At 50.7% G+C, this 15,198-nt stretch overlaps 1 long non-coding RNA gene across 1 annotated transcript in view; it reads left to right on the top strand.

The window, feature by feature from the left end:
* The first annotated feature begins 6,546 nt into the window (after positions 1-6,546).
* The window catches only part of LOC138245626 (uncharacterized), a 52,589-nt gene continuing 43,937 nt past the window's right edge, over positions 6,547-15,198 (top strand). Inside the window, exon 1 of the long non-coding RNA XR_011194154.1 lies at positions 6,547-6,955. This is a non-coding gene — a long non-coding RNA (uncharacterized lncRNA). The remainder of the gene's footprint in view (positions 6,956-15,198) is intronic.

Raw genomic sequence — 15,198 nt, 5'->3', positions numbered from 1 at the left:
ATTCCTGTGGGATGGCGGATAGCTGACATCAGGTCTGGCTCCAACTGGGGACACAGTTCTTGGATTGTGGCCTTATCAAGTCTGTAGGTGATAATGATGTGTCTGTCTTCTATTGTCGACAGGCCCACCAGGGGTCTGTATACCGGAGGATGACGCCATCTCATCATCTTCCCCAGCGGACGTGCCCTATGGAGGAGAAGGGTGAGCAGAGGGTCATACATCACATAGCTTGCACAAGGATGTTTAGACCAATCGTGATGTAATCATTGTGTTACGCTGTCTGTCCGTATTCCTGCCCAAAAGTGCTGTGGCGCAGTTAGTTGCCCTGCCATGTGCCCTCCTGAAAAGGCGGCTGCCTGACCTGTAAGGAGGGACAAGGGGAAATGAGGTAACTGCACTGTCGTTGTGCAGCGTCAAAGTAGGCAGACGTAGACAGCGGCGCAAATCAGCATTGGTTATCATTGGGCCCTATGGGTTCCAGGAGCCAATGACGATGTACGCCGGCGGTGACGGTACGCACCGCCGTGGGCCTGACCGCCATTTTCTATCTGTTCACTCACTTGATACCTGACCTTCAACAGGAGAGGACCTACACTGCAAATGCTGCTATGACCTGAGTCTGGAAGCGACAATGGCTACAGTGTCTGGGGAAAGGGCCCCTGCCTTCACCGCGGAGGAGTTGGACAACCTGATGGCTGGGGTTCTCCCCCAGTACACGCTACTCTACAGTCCTCCAGACAAACAGGTGAGTACACTGTGAGCATGATGGATGGGACATGAATGTATGGAGTGGCGTGGATGGAAGATATGGGGGGCAGGGGCCAGCATGTGAGGATGGTCAGTGTATGTGTTTCTGGGCCAGGGTGGGAGGTTAGGGGCCAATGAGTAAGGAGAACCGGACAGGGGAGTAAAATCCATTCTTACTTAACTTTTCCTCATGGTCAGCGCCCACCAGAAGAAGGGCATTTGGCGTGCCATCGCCAAAGAAGTGCGGACCCTGGGGGTCTATCATAGACGGAGCACCCACTGCCGCAAAAGGTGGGAGAACCTGCGCTGTTGGAGCAAGAAGACGGTGGAGGCCCAGCTGGGGATGGCCTTCCAACGTGGAAGGGGTGCCCATCGCACCATGACCCCCCTGATGTACCGGATCCTCACGGTGGAATACCCTGAGGTGGATGGGCGCTTGAGGGCATCACAGCAGCCACAAGGGGGTGAGTACAGTCTCATTCAGCTGACTCTGCGTGCTTTATGAGGTTTCTGGGTGGGGAAAGTGGGCTGTAGGTTCCCCTAGGCCAGGGCTGACGTACCAGGGTAGATCCATTGTTAGGCAGGCTCAGTGGCACTTCAACCCCAAAAGTGGTAGTGGCCCTCTGTGGGTTCCAGGTGTGCATCAAATGGGTCTAGGCACCGTCCCCCATGGGCTTGTGATTTTCCCCTGAACTTTTAGTGCATGGCCTAGTGCATAGGGCTGCTCCCTGTGTGTTGTGTCCGCCAATGGTGGTGCTGTTGCAGGCATTGACCATGTGTCTCTTCTGTCTTTCCTCCCCTTTTTGTTTTGTCGCCCTGTCCTTGTGTGCATTAGCATCATCTGGCGGAGGAGCATTGGCACCGGAGCAAGAGGGAGCTGCAACCCACATGGCCCAGGAGGGTGAATGTACGGAGTCTAAAGGCACCAGTGGGACGGAGGGCGAGGGGAGCTCCATGACGGGGACAGGAGGAGACACCAGTGACAGCGACTCCTCTGATGGGAGCTCCCTTGTGGTGGCAGGCACATCTGTGCCCACCACATCAACAGGTACAGCTGCCTCCCCCCCACCAGCACCGCCCTCCCAGCAGCCCCTCAGCGTGTTTCCCATGCCCACTCACCCAGGAGGGTGGGCATCTCCTTCGCCCCGGGCACCTCAGGCCCTGCACCAGTCAGATCCGCTGCCCTCAGTGAGGAGGCTATTGACCTTCTGAGATCCCTCACTGTTGGGCAATCAACCATTCTGAATGCCATCCAGGGTGTTGAGAGGCATTTGCAACAAACAAATGCATACCTGGAGGGCATTCATTCTGGCGTGGCAGCCCAACAGAGAGCATTTCAGGCTCTGGCCTCAGCACTGATGGCAGCCCTTGTCCCTGTGCCCAGCCTCCCCCCTCCAACTTCCACTACCCAATCCCCTCTACCTCAGCCTATCCCAAGCACACCATCAGACCAGCATGCACACATATCAACACACAAAAGTGGCTCAGGCAAACATAAGCACCACACATCCCACAGGCACTCACACAAGCATCATCCCCATGCAGACACACCAACATCTACTGTCTCCACTGTGTCCCCCTCCTCCACGTCCTCCTCCTCCCTCCCAGTCTCGTCTCCACTCACACCTGCATGCACTACATCCTCAGCCACTACCTCCATCACCAGCACGCCTATCACCACACACCGCTCACGTGCAATCACCACCCCCACTACCATGCACGTGTCCCCTGTGTCGTCTCCCAGTGTGTCAGTGAGCCCTCCTCCCAAACTACACAAATGCAGGCACACACCCACTCAACAGCCATCCACCTCACAACAGCCTCCAGCCCATGCACCCTCACCCAAACTTAGCAGACGTACACCTCCTACAACCACTACCTCTTCCTCCACTCCCAAACCCCCTCCATCTTCCCGTCCCAGTGTGTCTAGGGCCAAGATGTAAAGATCCCAGCCCAGCACCTCAGCCACGAAATCCTCAAGCACTGTGGTCCCTGCAAGTCCAGTAACATCACGGGCGGCACCCATCAGGGCTGCCAGTGTGCCACCTAGTGAGGCCAAGGATCACCCTATTCCGCCACCTGCCAAAGTGAAGAAGGGGCCCACATGCTGTAGGGAAATGCTGCACCAACCACCCAGCAAGCCATCATCCAAGACAAAAGAGGACAGTGCCAAGGTCCCAGCAGCGACTTCCAAGGTGGGGAAGGGACACAAGGCTAAAGGGAAGTCAGCTCAGGGCACAGAGCCTCTGGGTGAGTGACTAGTGTCACCCCTTCTGCAAGACAGAACAGCAACCTGTACAGTGGTGGCCAACGCCACAAATACCGCCACCTGCATGGCCACCTGCACTGCTACCAGTCTCCAGCATCATCCCCAGTAGCAGCCGTCCGAGGCTGCAGGAGACATCCTGCTGTCTCCCTCCACAGGTGCCGGCACATGCACCACCGGCAGCATCTCCACCACAGACACTGTTGCAACCACCGCCACATGCCCCGGGACGTGCTCAGACAGTGCCACCACAGCTGACATGAACATCATTCCCAGTGAGCAGCTGTCTGAGGCTGCAGGAGACGTCCTGGACCCTGCACAGACTACATGAGGCACCACAACCAGCACTGGCAGTCCCAGCAGTTGGCAGGCAAAATCGCCGGAGGGTGGAGTGTGTCTCTGCCTCCATGGAGTATCATGCTACCTGTTCCCAGAAAATCTCGTGGCTCACACACCCAGGTGAGGGAATGGGAACTGCCACACACCATGTGCAGCACTCTGGGCACCAAGCCCCCTCCAGAACCAGTGGAGAAAAGCATCCACTACCCCAGTCCTTGGCAGGATAAAGCACTCTGGGCACCAAGCTCCCTCCAGAACCAGCGGAGAAAAGCATCCACTACCCCAGTCCTTGGCAGGATGAAGCACTCTGGGCACAAAGCCCCCTCCAGAACCAGTGGAGAAAAGGCTCCACTAGAGAGACTGTGGTTTTGCACTCCCCAGGACCAATCAGTGGGCAACCCACCCACTTGAGAGACTTGTGAGACTATGGCTTTGCACTCCCCAGGACCAATCAGTGGGTAACCCACCCACTTGAGAGACTTGTGAGACTGTGGCTTTGCACTCCCCAGGACCAATCTGTGGGCATGGAGCCCCCTCGTGGCGCAGTGGCGTCATCCCATCATCTGGCTGAGGTGCCCCCCTCCCCTTACCCCTGAGGTGCCTGTTTATTTTCGACCTGATACCCCTGCAGTGTTCTCTCCGTTTTGAGGCAGGTATCATGTGTGGGCTTCGCCCATGCATTTTGGGACCACTGGTCCACGGACAATGAATGGAACACTATCCGGACTTGTATAGTTGCTGTACATTTTGTATATATTGCTCTTTTACAGACCTGTTGCCCTATCTGGATTTTCGATGATTACACTTGTTACAATCATTTCATTTGGTCCTTGCGTTATTCCAGGGGGTGACGGGGTGTAAATGTAATGTTGATGCATGTATTTGTGTATATGATGTTGTGGGTGAGGGTGAGGGTGGGGGTGTTGCATGTTGCGAGTCACTCTCTTTGACCTCCCCCCTCCCATGTGTGCTAGGTGCAGTACTCACCGTGGTCGTCATCGCCGTCTTTGATGTTCCTGGTAGAAGAGGAGGTAAACCAACATTGGTAACACCTGTAGTTCGGGCTCCATGGCGTCCCGGTTCCTCGTTGGGTGTCGAGAGGTGAGTGGTTTCCCTTCCAAGTACTGTTTCCGCCGTGCTTTTGATGGCGTTGGTACCGCCCCGGAAAATCTGGCGGATCGGTGCCTTGTAATACAGTGGGCAGTACATTGTCTTCTGCCTGTCTGTTGGCGGTTACCGTCGCGGTGTTTCTACCGTCATGGCGGTCGGAGTGTTAAAGTGGCTGTCTATGTTGGTGGTTTCCGCCATGGTTGTGATCCCATTTTTTTTACTGCTGGCCTGTTGGCGGTATTACCGCTGCTTTAACACCGACCGCCAGGGTTGTAATGAGGACCATGGTGTTGCACCACTGACGCAACTGGTCGCGGGCACTACCACAACCATAAAGTGAATTGTCAGTGGGGTCGGTTAGACTCCCTTTCATGTTACAGTAAAATGTTGTGGCCCCGTGGTCAAGTGTGGTGCTGGTAATAAAGTCAGGCTGGGTGGCAGGGCGGGGTCAATGATGCTCATGGAGGTGAGCGAGAAACTGCTTCGGCCGAAGCAGAGGTTTAGAACCAACACGTTTGTGTGAGTTATTCAGACATCACATGCACAGTACATATGTCGCATGGTGATATAACAGTCTCCCAAGTGAATCCAGTGGTGTGTGTGTGCCCCCACTCCCCATGCCTTGGGACGTACCTGGAGGCATTTACTCTGTGGCTCAGCACTGCGGGGTGGATCCTCACCAGAGGCCCCATTCGCCACTGGGAAGTGGTTTCTGCTCTACTTAGGACCTTGGCCTAATTACTGTTTGAAGCGTAGTAGAAGTGCAAGGGCAACGGTGCCTCACGCTTGGTTAATGTGATTCATGTATCTCACTGTTATCCATGGTGATGTTTTGGATAATGTGGATTACCCTTACATACCCCCATCAGATTACAGTTGCATGTGTAATATGCACCCAGGTGCTTTTGTGCCTATGTTTTGTGATTGTTACCAGTATAAAGTTTAATTTTAATAGAGTAGCAGATGTGCTGTGACACATGTGCTTATGGGGATACATGGTGATTCATGTGCTTGTCTTAATCTAAACCGGCATTACATGCACTGATGTTGTAATGTATGTCGTTTTGATACTTGCATTGTCAGGATAATGAGTACTATCCAAGGATTTGCATTGGATGCACAGTATTTGATTCATGTTGTTTTGATCTTGTTTTATGTAGATTATACTATATGTATTTTTGTACAACCCTATGTAGAGTATCTTTTGTGGTGTATTTATTGTTTCACTTGTGTGAGTGTGTTATGCAAACGCTTTACACATTGCCTCTGAGGATAAGTCTGTCTGCTCTGTGCCAAGCTACCAGAAGGTGAGCACAGGTTATCTTTAGGGGGTAACTTACTTTCCCTGACTAGAGTGGTGGATCCTGCCTGGATTAGGTGCATACCCTAGCCAACCAGAAACCCAATTTCTAACAGGTTTCAATAAAGAGAATGTTGTGGCAGGCTGGTGCTGTTTTGTTGTTGGAATTAGGAGTTCAGCTCTCTGTTTCCTAAGACTAGATTGTGCCCAGCTTTAGCATTTGAAAAGGGACATCTAGCCAGAAACTTTGAATGTATGGTTTCACTAGAAGGATGTGCCATTGTGACTCTAGAAGCATTGAAATGAAAGTGCTGATGTTGTCTATGAGATTTTTCATACATCTTGGAATATTTTGTTACTTGTCTTTGCTATTAGAATCATCAGTAAAGTGTCAGTCACTGTTTTTAATAGAATCCAAATGCCCTGTCGTGTGAAGGAGATATTGCAATAATTTTAAAACAGAGGATGGAAAAGATCATCTAAAACCACCAAATAAAAGTGGTCAATTCATTATAACTACACCTTTGAGTTGAACCACTATATCATTGTCTAGTGATTGTCACAACTTGGGCAGCCTAAGAAGCAAAGTCCCTGCCGCTGACAGTTGTTTCTACGCCCATATCGACGCAGCGAAGCACAACAAGAAAAACATTTATTTATACAAAAGCAAGAAGAATAGACTATATAAATGCTTACGTCTGAGCATATAAATTATTGCATTTGGGTCTTTTTGGTAACTAATTGTGTTTTTAAAATCATAATGTCTGCTTACAAGTGGTAGACTGGGAAAAGCTTTTGGGATGAAAGTACTGCACGAGACATGAGACTGCTCTATACGAGTATACGAAACGACACAAAGAATAAATTGTAAACAGCCTTCCTGATTGGCCAGTCGTTAGCCCTTCCTTCTTCTCTCTTACTACAAATAATCTAGCTCTGTACAGGACTTTAAAATAAATCGGCTTTTTTTCTTCGGGTTGTTATTTTTCCTTTAAGGGAATAAAGGGGTTTGTAGCTAGAAGGCGAGTTCTATGAGCCTGGTCTGCAGTCACAGGTCAGCTGAAATCGCCATTGTGCCTGCTTGTGCTGACTCTGCAGGGCAGACAAAGGACCGAGAGCCGAGCCCCGGCCACATCAGGCGAGCTTCCCTCCGCAGTCCCCCAGCCATGCCGCGGCTGCCTGAAATGGAGCAGGTAAGATGACACTTCTTGAAAATGTGTGCAGTATGTTGCGTGCTTCACTAGAGGCAACCCTCCCACTTGTCCAACTCTAGCCAGGGTCTCAGCTCCCGGCGGTTCAGGCCGTGAGGAGTGCAACAAGGGAGGGTCTCGGGGTGAAACTCAAGTTTCATATTTCCAGTACCTGGGAACGAGGCTGGAGAGCTGCAATGGACTGGAATAGGAAATCCATTGTGTTTCGGTGCCCAAAATGTTTCCTCACTGTGTATGTTTCGCATCTGTGGAAACATTTCAAACAGAATACCACGGTTTTAACCACTTCGCTGCCAGGCCTTTTCCCCCTCCTGTGCCAGGCCATTTTTTGCCTATTTGGGGCAGTTCGCGCTTAGGCCCGCATAACTTTTTGTCCACATAAGCTAACCAAGCCAAATTTGCGTCCTTTTTTTTCCAACATCCTAGGGATTCTGGAGGTACCCAGACTTTGTGGGTTCCCCTGAAAGAGGCCAAGAAATTGGCCAAAATACAGGGAAAATTTTGTTTTTTTCAAAAAAATTGGAAAAAGTGGCTGCAGAAGAAGGCTTGTGGTTTTTCCCCTGAAAATGGCATCAACAAAGGGTTTGCGGTGCTAAACTCAGCAGCTTCCCAGCTTTCAGGAACAGGCAGACTTGAATCAGAAAACCCAATTTTTCAACACAATTTTGGCATTTTTCTGGGACATACCCCATTTTTGCAATTTTTTGTGCTTTCAGCCTCCTTCCAGTCAGTGACAGAAATGGGCATGAAACCAATGCTGGATCCCAGAAACCTAAACATTTCTGAAACCTAGACAAAATTCTGAATTCAGCAAGGGGTCATTTGTGTAGATCCTACAAGGGTTTCCTACAGAAAATAACAACTGAAAAAGAAAAATATTGAAATTTAGGTGAAAAAAACATAAATGTTTCTCTACGTTTTACTCTGTAACTTTTCCCTGCAATGTCAGATTATCGAAAGCAATATACCGTTACGTCTGCTGGACTCCTCTGGTTGCGGGGATATATAGGGCTTGTAGGTTCATCAAGAACCCGAGGAACCCAGAGCCAATAAATGAGCTGCACCCTGACGTGCGTTTTCATTCTATAACGGGTATACAGCCATTAATTTGCTGAAATATAAAGAGTAAAAAATTGCTATCAAGAAAACCTTTGTATTTCCAAAAAGGGCACAAGATAAGGTGTTGAGGAGCAGTGGTTATTTGCACATCTCTGAATTCCGGGGTGACCATACTAGCATGTGAATTACAGGGCTTTTCTCAAATAGATGTCTTTTTTTACACACTCTCCTATATTTGGAAGGAAAAAATGTAGAGAAAGACAAGGGGCAATAACACTTGTTTTGCTAATCTATGTTCCCCCAAGTCTCCCGATAAAAATGATACCTCACTTGTGTGGGTAGGCCTCGCGCCCGCGACAGGAAACGCCCCAAAGCGCAACGTGGACACATCCAAATTTTTGGAAGACAACAGAGGTGTTTTTTGCGAAGTGCCTACCTGTAGATTTTGGCCTCTAGCTCAGCCGGCACCTAGGGAAACCTACCAAACCTGTGCATTTCTGAAAACTAGAGACCTAGGGGAATCCAAGGAGGGGTGACTTGCGGGGCTCGGACCAGGTTCTGTTACCCAGAATCCTTTGCAAACCTCAAAATTTGGCTAAAAAAAACACATGTTCCTCACATTTCTGTGGCAGAAAGATCTGGAATCTGAGAGGAGCCACAAATTTCCTTTCACCCAGCGTTCCCCCAAGTCTCCCGATAAAAATGATACCTCACTTGTGTGGGTAGGCCTAGCGCCCGCAACAGGAAACGCCCCAAAGCGCAACGTGGACACATCCAAATTTTTGGAAGACAACAGAGGTGATTTTTGTGAAGTGCCTACCTGTAGATTTTGGCCTCTAGCTCAGCCGGCACCTAGGGAAACCTACCAAACCTGTGCATTTCTGAAAACTAGAGACCTAGGGGAATCCAAGGAGGGGTGACTTGCGGGGCTCGGACCAGGTTCTGTTACCCAGAATCCTTTGCAAACCTCAAAATTTGGCTAAAAAAACACATGTTCCTCACATTTCTGTGTCTGAAAGTTCTGGAATCTGAGAGGAGCCACAAATTTCCTTCCACCCAGCGTTGCCCCAAGTCTCCCGATAAAAATGATACCTCACTTGTGTGGGTAGGCCTAGTGCCGGCGACAGGAAACACCCCAAAGCGCAACGTGGACACATCCTAAATTTTGGAAAAAAACAGAGGTGTTTTTTGCGAAGTGCCTACCTGTAGATTTTGGCCTCTAGCTCAGCCGGCACCTAGGGAAACCTACCAAACCTGTGCATTTCTGAAAACTAGAGACCTAGGGGAATCCAAGGAGGGGGGACTTGCGGGGCTCGGACCAGGTTCTGTTACCCAGAATCCTTTGCAAACCTCAAAATTTGGCTAAAAAAACACATGTTCCTCACATTTCTGTGGCAGAAAGTTCTGGAATCTGAGAGGAGCTACAAATTTCCTTCCACCCAGCGTTCCCCCAAGTCTCCCGATAAAAATGATACCTCACTTGTGTGGGTAGGCCTAGCGCCCGCGACAGGAAATGGCCCAAAACACAACCTGGACACATCACATTTTTTCATAGAAAACAGGGCCTACCTGTGGATTTTGGCCTCTAGCTCAGCCGGCACCTGGGGAAACCTAGCAAACCAGCGCATTTTTGAAAACTAGAAACCCAGGGGAATCCAAGATGGGGTGAATTGTGGGGCTCTGACCAGGTTCTGTTACCCAGAATCCTTTGCAAACCTCAAATTTTGGCTAAAAAAACATGTTTTCCTCACATTTCAGTGACAGAAAGTTCTGGAATCTGAGAGGAGCTACAAATTTCCTTCCACCTAGCGTTCCCCCAAGTCTCCCGATAAAAATGATACCTCACTGGTGTGGGTAGGCCTAGCGCCCGTGACAGGAAATGGCCCAAAACACAATGTGGACACATCACATTTTTTCATAGAAAACAGTGCCTACCTGTGGATTTTGGCCTCTAGCTCAGCCGGGCCCAGGGGGGGCAGAAATGGCCTAAAATAAATTTGTCCCCCACCCCCCAACCCCCCTGCCCCCCCGGGAGCGACCCTTGCCTATGGGGTCGCCCCCCCTTGCGTGACATTGGTGCCAAAAAAAAAATCCCCGGTGCCTAGTGGTTTCTGCCCCCCTTGGGGGCAGATTGACCTACAATCGGCCAATCTGCCCCCAAGGGGGGCAGAAATGGTCTAAATACAATTTGCCCCCCAGGGGAGCGACCCTTGCCTAATGGGTCGCTCCCCATCTCTACAAAAACAAACAAACAAACAAAAAAAAACCACAAAAAAAACAATTTGCCCTGGCGCCTAGAGGTTTCTGCCCCCCCCGGGGGCAGATCGGCCTAATACCAATAGGCCGATCTGCCCCCAGGGGGGGCAGAAATGGCCTAAAATAAATTTGCCCCCCCAACCCCCCCGGGGAGCGACCCTTGCCTGCAAGGTCGCTCCCCTTGTGTGACGGCGCAAAAAAAATCCCTGGTGCCTAGTGGTTTCTGCCCCCCTTGGGGGCAGATTGACCTACAATCGGCCAATCTGCCTCCAAGGGGGGCAGAAATGGTCTAAATACAATTTGCCCCCCAGGGGAGCGACCCTTGCCTAATGCGTCGCTCCCCATCTCTAAAAAAACAAACAAACAAAAACAAAACCCATACAAAAAAAAATTTGCCCAGGCGCCTAAAGGTTTCTGCCCCCCCCGGGGGCAGATCGGCCTAATACCAATAGGCCGATCTGCCCCCAGGGGGGCAGAAATGGCCTAAAAGAAATTTGCCCCCCCCAACCCCCCCGGGGAGCGACCCTTGCCTGCAAGGTCGCTCCCCTTGCGTGACGGCGCAAAAAAAAGATCCCTGGTGCCTAGTGGTTTCTGCCCCCCTTGGGGGCAGATTGACCTACAATCGGCCAATCTGCCTCCAAGGGGGGCAGAAATAGTCTAAATACAATTTGCCCCCCAGGGGAGCGACCCTTGCCTAATGCGTCGCTCCCCATCTCTAAAAAAACAAACAAACAAAAAAAAAACCACAAAAAAAACTATTTGCCCAGGCGCCTAGAGGTTTCTGCCCCCCCTGTGGGCAGATCGGCCTAATACCAATAGGCCGATCTGCCCCCAGGGGGGGCAGAAATGGCCTAAAATAAATTTGCCCCCCTCACCCCCCCCCGGGGTGCGACCCTTGCCTACAAGGTCGCTCCCCTTGCGTGACGGCGCAAAAAAAAGATCCCTGGTGCCTAGTGGTTTCTGCCCCCCTTGGGGGCAGATTGACCTAAAATCGGCCGATCTGCCCCCAAAGCGGGCAGAAATGGCCTAAATACAATTTGCCCCTCCAGGGGAGCGACCCTTGCCTAAGGGGACGCTCCCCATCTGTAAAACACAACAACAACAAAAATCCCTGGTGCCTAGTGGTTTCTGCCCCCCGTGGGGGCAGATCGGCCTAATAAAAATAGGCTGATCTGCCCCCATGGGGGGCAGAAATGACCTAAAATAAATTTGCCCCCCATGGGAACGACCCTTGCCTAAGGGGTCGCTCCCCTTACGTGAAAAACAAACAAACAAAAAAAAATCCCTGGTGTCTAGTGGTTTCTGCCCCCCTTGGGGGCAGATTGTCCTCATAAAAATAAGCCAATCTGCCCCCAAAGGGGGCAGAAATGGCCTAAATATAATTTCCCCCCTATGGGAGCGACCCTTGCCTAAGGGGTCGCATCCCACACCTAAAACACAAAAGAAAACAAATCAAAAAAAAAAAAGTATCCCTGGTGTCTAGAGGTTTTTGCCCCCCCTGGGGGCAGATCGGCCTATTATTAGGCCGATCTGCCCCCAGGGGGGGCAGAAAAGGCCTTAAAAAAAATGACCCCCTGGGAGCGACCCTTGCCCAAGGGGTCGCTCCCTTCTGTCAATTTCATCTAAAAAAAAAAAAATCCCTGGTGTCTAGTGGGATTTCAAAAGCCGGATTGCAAGCAATCCGGCTTTTGAAACCCTCGGAGAGACTTCAAAGGGAAGGAAATACATTTCCTTCCCTTTGAAGCCCCTCCGGGCCTCCCCCACGTGATCGAAAGAGAAATGCTGAGCATTTCTCTTTCGATCGCGCTGGAAGCTCTGCTTCCAGCGCGATGGGGGAGGTTGTGTGATTGTCAGCGTGTGCTCGCGCGCTGACGTCACATGGGGGGTGGGGGGGGGGGGTCGGGGGTTGAAGGGGAAGGGATTCCCCGGTCAGCCCTGACCTAGGGGGGGTGGGGGGGCGGCCCTCGGGAGGAGCGCTAGCGCTTCTCCCGAGGGCAGCATTGCGGACGTAATGGTTACGTCCATGGCACCACACGGGTGCTGCCATGGACGTAACCATTACGTCCGTGGCGGGGAAGGGGTTAAATCTCATGACCCCGCATAATTGGGTATTGTAAGTTTAGCTAAAGGTGTGGTAAGTTTATTTCTTGAACTTGACGCACTAACACTGATTAATGAAGTAACTGAATTTAAAAAGTGACCTTTAAAGGTAAAAAGTAGAGAAATATGTAATTGCAAAATGTGTAACCAGAAACGCTAGGCTCAAAACTCTGCTTCCCACTTGACCACATCCTGTGATTCACAGCCCATCCTTTACTTCACTATGTATAATATGCCTTCATCAGCATCCGGTTTCAGGGCGCATTGAAGTAATTCCGTTCAGGATCTGCGCTGCACAAAAACTTCACCTGGATAGGGTCTGTATAAAATCTGGCTTTACATGTGTCTAAGCTTTTTACACCGAGAGCATGACAAACTGGCACATTGTGGGTAACTCATGGAAAAGTCGTCAGGGCATGCGGTATATATTCTTGAATGTTTCGTGTTTGAAAACATACTTTCAATAAGTGTCAATTCAGTAATATATTGCTTCTACTTAAGTTAGAAATGTTAAAAAAAAATAAGCTTAAGGAGTCATATATTTTTTCATCTTGTGTTGCCTGACTTCAGCTTTTGATGGCTCGACCCTTGCTTTGCCGGACTCTGGCTCTGCTCTCTCTAAGATTATCCTTGCCCCTCACCCCACCCAGTGACATTTTAAGAATTTTGGAACCCCCAGGCGAGACATACTTTGGGGGTCCCTGTTCGTAAAAACACTGAATTTTATTGCCCTTTTCCTGCTAAATCAAGCCAACATGATGCCAACAGTACTCAATGTTGTACTAAACTTTGCTGAAATGCGTCTTACCGGGAAATCCTAAAATCCTTAAAATGACACTGAGTAGAGGGAGTCCACGCCTTTAAACGTATCTGCCCCCCCCCGCTCCCCCGCTCCTCAACCACCACACACACTACACCCCTGACCATTATCCCCCTTGAGGGCTCTTTCAGCCCAGGTAAGGCCTCGTTCTACCCCTAAACTGACACTGATTATGGTGATTTTGAACTTTTAACTTTTTGGTATTTTCAGACTCGTTCAAAAACCATGTTATTCCTAGAAAAAGAGCTGGAAAATCTGCATACGTCACTGCTATTTTTTAATACCCCGAAAGACAAACTCTAGCAACTTTCGTAGTCTGAAACCCAAGACATCAGCATTACCTCCCGCCCCTCCCTCGCCTTCCTTCCAAACCAATGAGGCCTCCCGCCTCCCCCCTAGACCCTCCCTTCCCCTTTTAAAACCCCCCCCCTCCCCTACCCCCTCCTGTTCTTTTGTCTAGCCCACGCTAGACGTTTCCCTTTTCCTTACCTTCACGGCGGGGCCTGGGGGTCATCGTTGGAGGCACTCCTCGGGACGCGGCGCGTATTTGCTGAGCAGGCGGGGCTGCTCGTAAGGCGCGTACTGGGAGGCGGCTGACGGGGTCAGCCGGCTCTCTGTGGCTGGGGCGTCGTGTTCCGGATTTCTGCGCCGCGGAGTTGTGGGGAGATGCCGGAGTGCAGTTTTTGGGTTCTGTGAGGTAGGACGGGCGTTCTGCCCGCAGTTTTATGGACATTGCTTATAGTTTTGACCTTTTTAGGGATTGGTGGCTGGGTGTTGAGGGAGGTCCGGGGCACTATATATTGGGAGTGTTTTTAGGTGGATGGCAGTGTGTTTTGGATGCTATCATGCCTAAGGCTCCGGCTAAGAGATGAAGGATTGTGTCTTCTTTCTCCTCCTCAGAGGAGGGTGCTGCTGGCGTTTCCACCCCTGGGGGCTCCCAGTTTCAGGGTGCTGCACCCCTCATGTCCAGGGAGGAGGTGCAGGAGATGATCGAGGTGGCTGTTTCCAGGGCTCTTCAAGCGGGGATGGCCAGGCCTGGTCAATCTAAAAATTTCCATACTTCTGCATCTGCAGGGAAGTCCTCCTCAGATAGTGAGGGAGGGGAGGCTCCATCTACGTCCTCTGGGGGTAAATATGTCTCCAGAGAGGAGATGTGTGAGGTGATGGCACATGTTCGGGACAATTTGGGTTTTCCGGTGTTTCAACCTTCAAACTCGGACTCTCACTTATTTCCACAATATCAGACGCCTTCTAAGTTTGCCATGCCTTTTCAGGGACCTGTGAAGGGTATGGTGTTACGAGAATGGGAGGATGTGGATAAGGCTCAGGTTCCACGATTCCTACAGAAACTGTATTTACTTGAGGGTGAGGAGGTATTGCCTCCTTCGGTCCGCCTGGATTCAATTTTAGCTACCCTGATTGGCAAAACGGCAGTCAATCCTGAGGATTGTGTGCCTACGGATGCTACGGACCGTAAAGTGGATTCAGGGCTTAAGAGAGCTTTTGCAGCGGAGAATCTAGCGCCAAGGGCAGGTATATATTCTGCTTATGTGTCCCAGTCGTTGGTGCAGGACTTTGATAAGCTGGCGGTGGCTGTTCAGGAAGGGGCGGAATGTTCGGAGCTCCTGGCTGGTATGGAGCAGCAGGCCAGGTTGTTGGCAGATGTGTCTTCAGATGTGGTCCGTACTTCGGCTCTGGCCTCTGGTGCTTTGATTGGGGCTCGTAGGTCCCTCTGGTTACGATCCTGGAAAGCCGATCCGGGGGAGAAGGCTGCCTTGCTGAGACTGCCTTGCTGAGACTGCCTTTTGAGGGTCGTAGCTTGTTTGGGGATCAATTACCGTCCATGCTTTCCAAAGCGTTTAAGGAGCGGAAGCATGCCTTGCCTTATAAAGGGGGATCGACTTCGGGTAAAGGGTAGAAGAAACATTCCCGCTCTTCTCCTAAAATGGATGCCAAATCTTTTTCGTTTAGGAAATGTTGTTTTCAGCCG

Source organism: Pleurodeles waltl, chromosome 7 (genome assembly GCF_031143425.1).
Source record: "Pleurodeles waltl isolate 20211129_DDA chromosome 7, aPleWal1.hap1.20221129, whole genome shotgun sequence".
Classification (NCBI taxonomy): domain Eukaryota; kingdom Metazoa; phylum Chordata; class Amphibia; order Caudata; family Salamandridae; genus Pleurodeles; species Pleurodeles waltl.
This window is presented reverse-complemented; position numbering and strand designations above follow the sequence as displayed.